We start from the raw sequence: 7,632 nt of genomic DNA on the forward strand, positions 1-7,632 counted from the left end.
TCTGGAGGCGCCGTGGAGAACGTTCTGCTGCCTGCAACATCCTCCAGCATGACCGGTTTGGCGGTGGGTCAGTCATGGTGTGGGGTGGCATTTCTTTGAGGGGCCGCACAGCCCTCCATGTGCTCGCCAGAGGTAGCCTGACTGCCATTAGGTACCGAGATGAGATCCTCAGACCCCTTGTGAGACCATATGCTGATGCGGTTGGCCCTGGGTTCCTCCTAATGCAAGACAATGCTAGACCTCATGTGGCTGGAGTGTGTCAGCAGTTCCTGCAAGAGGAAGGCATTGATGCTATGGACTGGCCCGCCCGTTCCCCAGACCTGAATCCAATTGAGCACATCTGGGACATCATGTCTCGCTCCATCCACCAACGCCACGTTGCACCATGCTGTAGGGAGGTCATACAGGCACGTGGAGGCCACACACACTACTGAGCCTCATTTTGACTTGTTTTAAGGACATTACATCAAAGTTGGATCAGCCTGTAAGTGTGGTTTTCCACTTTAATTTTGAGTGTGACTCCAAATCCAGACCTCCATGGGTTGATAAATTTGATTTCCATTGATCATTTTTGTGTGATTTTGTTGTCAGCACATTCAACTATGTAAAGAAAAAAGTATTTAATAAGAATATTTCATTCATTCAGATCTAGGATGTGTTATTTTAGTGTTCCCTTTATTTTTTTGAGCAGTGTATATATATTTTTTTTACTGGACTGATGGCCTGCATCTGCTGGTCAGTCTGAGGGGAGGGAGCAGCGGTGAGGCTGCCTCTCATCCCACTCACCATCCCTCCTCTCTCCCTCCCTCTGCTGAAGGGACACATTCTTCCAGTTGATGGCGAAACTTAGTCGCACTGCATTATTTCTGCCGTGTGCACCAATTCATGTTGTTACTCCTATGACCAGAGAAAGTAAAATATTCCTTGATATAAAAAAAGACAATAATAACAATGCAAGCTTATTGAAACACTTTGCTATCCTTCATAGCACCTGCAGTTCTCGTTGTAGCGTGAATGGAAGTAGGGAGAACACACATTTTATGGCTTATAAAACTGTTGAACAAAGTGTTGACAATGCTGAATAACAAGTTAAATATTAGCTTACTCATATAAACAGCAGCTCGTTGCTGTTTCTCTCTATTCTCTCGAGTCTCTCTCTATTCATGGTTTTAAAAGTTTCCTGTGTGTTCAAGACTTATTTTCAAAGTCTATGGCGTGACGAAACTGTGCAGACAGCTATCCGATTGGCCAGCGGTAGACCTATAGGGGCACTTGATTTGTCCTCTTGGCCTCCCGGGTAGGCAGAGTTCTACCTTCAGACACTCAGCTGGCCACTCCCTGGATTTTGTGTTAAATGCTCTACAACAAAGCTTTCTTAGTGTCCAACAAGCTTTCTCGACCCTTAACCTTGTTCTGAACACCTCCAAAACAAAGGTCATGTGGTTTGGTAAGAAGAATGCCACTCCTTCCATAGGTGTGATTACTACCTCTGAAGGTTTAGAGCAGGGGTGTCAAAGTCAAATGGACGGAGGGCCAAATAAAAAATTTAGCTACAAGCCGAGGGCCGGACTGTTCGAATGTTCATTGAAAAATTTTTAAATGACGCATATAGTCTAGTGAACCTAATTGAACCTACTGAAAACCTAACAAATATATTCCAATATGATCAGATAAATAAAGCAATATTTTCTTATGGCTCTGTCAGTAATCTTTAATTTTCAACAGACACAAAAGACAAATTTCCTTTATATAAAAATCCCCATAACATGAACATTAAATGAAAGAAACCGGTATTCAAGGCACCATCAGTAGCCTATATTTTCTATTTTAGCAAAAGTGGGCTAAATTTACTTCAAAGAAAAAAACAATAATAGCAATTTTCTATCATCCACTCAACTGAAATATTTTTAAAATATAATTGGATTGAAATACAATAAAATAAAGTGCAAAAATCTATTAATCAAAAACAACACTTTGTTTAAGGAGAAGTAACATGCAGTGAAAACAAATATTAAACTTTAACTTTTAAACTTTAACTGAGTAAAAACTCTAAATATGTGATTGCACAGTAATGTTCACTTGTTTGAGGTTGAGGGTGATACTTGGTGGTGTCCCATCTTTTCCACAAGTTCATCAATGTTCGGGGTAAGGCTCTGAGCTGAGGAAATCCTCAGAATTGAGTGGAGGTGTTCAGCAGTAAGTCGACTTCTGTGTGATGTTTTGTTCAGGTTCATCAAAGAAAACAGTTGTTCACACAGGTATGTGCTGCCAAACATAGACAACGTTTGAGCAGCCTGGATGCGCAGCTGGGGCATTGTGTCGGGGAGGAAACGGGCGAACTCCGCAGCACCCACTGCCGCATATTTTGCCCTCAGTGCATCATTGCATTGGAGGTCAATCAACTCCATTTGGAGGTTTGGTGGTGAGCTTTCCACGTCAACAGCAAATGGGTTACCGAGCAGTTCCAACCTGCTTTTTTGTGCTTCAAAGTCAGCAAATCGGCGTCGAAAGTCAGCGGCAAGCATACCTATTTTATCAGCCAACTGTGCGCTCGGGAACGCACTGGTAGAGAGCTTCTCTTTCATGGTCTGGCAGCTGGGAAAGTGGCTCAAATTTTCTTTCCGCATCTGCGTCTCCCACAGAGTCAGTTTGGTTTTAAATGCCTTCACTGTACTGTACATATCAGAGATGACATGATCCCGACCCTGCAGCTGCAAGTTCATTGCATTCAGATGACTCGTAATGTCACACAGAAAAGCCATTTCACACAGAAACATTTCGTCTCGGAGTTGTGTTGTGTCTTTCCCTTTGCTGTCCAAGAACAGACAAATCTCCTCACGAAGCTCGAAACATCTTTGAAGCACCTTTCCCTGGCTTAGCCATCGCACCTCTGTGTGATAAGGCAAATCACCATGCTCCGTTTCTAACTCCGTCAGAAATGCCTTGAACTGGCGGTGATTCAAACCTTTGGCTCTGATAAAGTTAACTGTGCGCGTGATGATGCTCATTACATGCTCCATTTTCAAGGCTTTACCGCACAACGCTTCCTGGTGTATGATACAATGATAAGCTGTCAGCTCACCTGTCGCGTTTTCCTCTTGCATCTTTTCCCGTATCTTCGCCACCAGTCCGCTCCTGTGTCCACACATCGCAGGTGCTCCGTCGGTTGTCAAACCCACGAGTTTTTCCCAAGGCAGCTCCATCTCATTTACACATCTTGACACCTCTTCATACAAATCATGCCCCGTAGTTGTGCCATGCATAGGACGTAAAGCCAAAAACTCCTCTGTCACGCTTAGGCTGGAGTCCACTCCGCGGATGAAAATTGACAACTGGGCAATGTCAGAAATGTCGGTGCTCTCATCCACAGCCAAGGAATATGCAATGAAATCTTTTCCCTTTTTCACAAGCTGCTCTTTTAGATTGATGGACAACTGGTCTACTCTCTCGGCAATGGTGTTTCTGCTCAGACTCACATTTAAAAAGAGTTGCCTTTTTTCTGGGCAAACTTCGTCACAAACTTTAATCATGCAGTTTTTGATGAAATCCCCCTCCGTAAATGGCCGGGCTGATTTAGCGATCTCTTCTGCCAAAATAAAACTGGCCTTGACAGCAGCCTGGCCTTGTGATTTGGCTTTTTTGAACAGAGCCTGTCGAGATTCCTCTGCCTTTTGTAGCCTTTGTTCCATGTCCATATTCTTGTTTTTGTCCGCGTGTTTCGTTTCATAATGTCGTCTCAGATTATACTCTTTCAGTACCGCCACACTTTCTCCACACAGAAGACACACAGGTTTTCCAGCTACCTCCGTGAACATATACTCCGACTCCCACCTTGTTTGAAACCCCCGGTTCTCAGTGTCCACCTTCCGTTTTGCCATTTTTGATGGGTATCTGAAAGTTAATTTTACTGTGATGCTGACGACTGCTGTGCCAATAAATATTGAAATGAAGCAGCCTACTGCTCGGTGCGTCACCGTTGCATTGTGGGAAATGTAGTATTGGTGCGTGTAAAAGATCTGCGGGCTGCCGGCTTGCTGCGGTCTGCGGGCCGGTTCTAATAATAAATCAAGATCATCCCAGGGGCCGTAAAAAACCTTCTCGCGGGCCGGATGTGGCCCGCGGGCCTTGACTCTGACATATGTGGTTTAGAGCTTGAGCTAGTCACCTCATACAAGTACTTGGGAGTATGGCTAGAAGGTACACTGTCCTCTCAGCACATATCAAAGCTGCAGGCTAAAGTTAAACCTAGTCTTGGTTTCCTCTATCGTAATTGCTCCTCTTCACCCCACCTGATTCAGATGACCATCCTACCCATGCTAGATTACGGAGACGTAATTTATAGATCGGCAGGTAAGGGTGCTCTCGAGCGATGTTCTTTAACATTCGGCCATCAGATTTGCCACCAATGGTCCTTATAGGAAACATCACTGCACTCTACAGTCCTCTGTAAACTGGTCATCTCTGTATACCCGTCGCAAGACCCACTGGTTGATGCTTATTTATAAAACCCTCTTAGGCCTCACTCGCCCCTATCTGAGATATCTACTGCACCCCTCATCCTCCACATACAACACCGGTTCTGCCAGTACAACACCGGTTCTGCCAGTCACATTCTGTTAAAGGTCAGCAAAGCACACACATCCCTGGGTCCCTCGTCTTTTCAGTTCGCTGCAACTAGTGACTGGAATGAGCTGCAACAAACACTCAAACTGGACAGTTTTATCTCAATCTCTTCATTCAATGACTCAATCATGGACACTCTTACTGATAGTTGTGGCTGCTTTGTGTGATGAATTGTTGTCTCTACCTTTTTGCTCTTTGTGCTGTTGTCTGTGCCCAATAATATTTGTACCATGTTTTGTGCTGCTACCATGTTGTGCTGCTGCCATGTTGAGTTGCTACCATGTTGTTGTCATGTTGTGTTGCTGCCTTGCTATGTTGTTGTCTTAGGTCTCTCTTTATGTAGTGCTGTGTTGTCTCTCTTGTTGTGATGTGTGTTTTGTCCTATATTTATTTATTATTATAATTTTTTAAATCCCAGCCCCCGTCCCCACAGGAGGCCTTTTGCCTTTTGGTAGGCCGTCATTGTAAATCAGAATTTGTTCTTAACTAACTTGCCTAGTTAAATAAAGGTTAAATAAAATAAATAAAAAGACACATGAAATGGTTGAAAATGGGAATACTTCGCCTTCCCAGCACTATGGCTGCTGAATCAAGTGCCCCTACCACCAACAGCGGAAATGATTTTAATAAATAGGAACGCAAGGTTTTATCGTTGTTGTTTTTTACAGAAATGTTTGATGAGTCACTAGGAATGGCTTGGAGATCGACCAGTTGATCGAGATCGAAGTAGTTACACGAATTAGAACTAGATTAACTTCTCTAGCTAACGTCAACTAATCGGCAAAAAAGCTAGAGGTAAACAAACAGTGACGTCAGTATAATGCGACAGCTTTACTAGCTTTACTGTCAGTGTTAGCAGGTCATGTAACAAATTAGTGTCATCCAAATAATTTGTTGTTGTAACATCCAAGTATGTTAATAATGACACGTGAGGCAGCTGAAAGCGTTTATTGAAACAACAAAAAAAGTGTCAGTTTAGGATGATGCCAAAGTTAGGCTAATTACATGGGAGTAACAGGAGTACCCTATGGCTGTAGGCTACATGGGGGCATGGTCACGTTAAACCACGCCTCACCGTGTGTTTCTATTCAGGGTTTAAGAAGGCTTCAAATGTGTGTAATTTCCACTTTAAAATGTCAGACTTGATTTGCCCTAATGAAAAATGTATCAATCCCTACAAAAATGTCTATTAATTACAATCCCCAGAATAATTCACATTTCCTGTTGCTGCAGGATTATTTACCTGCTGTAGCAAACTGGCTCAAATTAAGATCTTACATCTGTAGGTGGTATACAGCTATGACCTGAAGTTACTTTTTTGGAGCAGGTTAGGAGATGTAACATGGCAGGTTAAGAGAATTTACAAAGCAGGTTAGGAGAATTAACATGGCAGGTTAGGAGAATTAACATGGCAGGTTAAGAGAATTTACAAAGCAGGTTAGGAGAATTAACATGGCAGATTAAGAGAATTAACATGGCAGGTTAGGAGATTTAACATGACAGGTTAAGAGAATTAACATGGCAGTTTAAGAGAATTTACAAAGCAGGTTAAGATAATTAACATGGCAGGTTAGGAGAATTAACATGGCAGGTTGAGAGAATTTACGCAGCAGGTTAGGAGAATTAACATGGCAGGTTAGGGGAATTAGGGTTAGGATTAGTTCAAATGGTCTCCTAACCTGCTACGTAAATGTACTTCTGGTCTTGGCTATACTCCATCTAGTCACAACCAGCTCTGGCCCCTTGTGGTCTACGTGTCCTGTCTTTGCAGTGATCAACAGGATCTGGAAGCTGCTCATTCATTAATCTGGAGTCTATGACACACAGCACTTCCTCTCTGGTTTGCATTTTGGCTCATGACACGGCATTAAACAGAATTACACAGTTGAAGAGGAGGATGTGATATGATAGCACAAACAGATATGGGACCAGGCTAGGGAAAGACAGAGTAACCCTGTGGACTCAAGAACTTGAACTTGAAATGAACTGGAGAAATTTCCGCACCATAATGCTGCACGTTAGTGCCCAGTGCCCTTATGGTGAAATAATTGACACATAGCCAATATGACACAATGTAAAAACTAGGAAGTATGGGTGTGTTCTTGGGCTTAATGCTGCAAGGTTCTTATGCACTATAAACATGCACATATTTCACAATACCCTCTATCTGTCTGGTACGTGGGAGGCCGGATATGAGATTGGCTGTGAAAGAATGGAGAGGACGACAATTGAAACTTCACTTCAACTTCTTTAATGTCATGATGTACACAGGAGAATATGACAGAGTATTATAAACCCATAGATTTAGGAGAAGGTTGTAGAGAGTTCCTCCTTTGATTGTCACACAAGACTGCTACTTGAATGGTTTATATAGAACGGTAGGTAGACATTATGCAAAATAGAAATGACGTTTTTACATAGACAGGAGAAGATTGATCATGTCTGGAAAATGAATCATTGAAACAAATCAATCTTGCAGCTGTCTGATAACAGGCAGGCTAAACCATGGGATTTGTCGAATAAAACAAAAAGCAGTTTGCATCTGCTTGATAATAATGAACAATGGACTATTTTAAAGGATCTTCAAAACAAGTCTGTTCGCTCTGGGGAATATACAGTATGTGAAGAGATACATTCTCTGAGATTCACCAGTGTGAGTGAAATGCATATCAATGATCTGTCATCACATTTATATTGCTTTCTGCCTATTTTAGACAATTTGCTCTTCTGTCTCAGCATACCTGTACATGTTGCTTTTGTTTCTGAGTTTAAGTGTTTTCCGTATTATGCTGGTTATGAAAGTTTGTGTTCTTAAGGCCTCATAAGAATTGTTATTGGTTGGTTATCATAGGTCATAGTCATTAGTTAAGAACCTAATTAATATAGGTCATTCTTAGTACAATAATGGCATGTTCAGCTTAAGGGTGCGTTCGTAAATTCAATCTGGAGTGCCAGTGGGAATAGTATAGAGAATAGAGTGCTATAGGGAATAGTATAGGGAATAGAGTG

The sequence above is a fragment of the Salvelinus namaycush genome, chromosome 20, assembly GCF_016432855.1.
Source record: "Salvelinus namaycush isolate Seneca chromosome 20, SaNama_1.0, whole genome shotgun sequence".
NCBI lineage: Eukaryota > Metazoa > Chordata > Actinopteri > Salmoniformes > Salmonidae > Salvelinus > Salvelinus namaycush.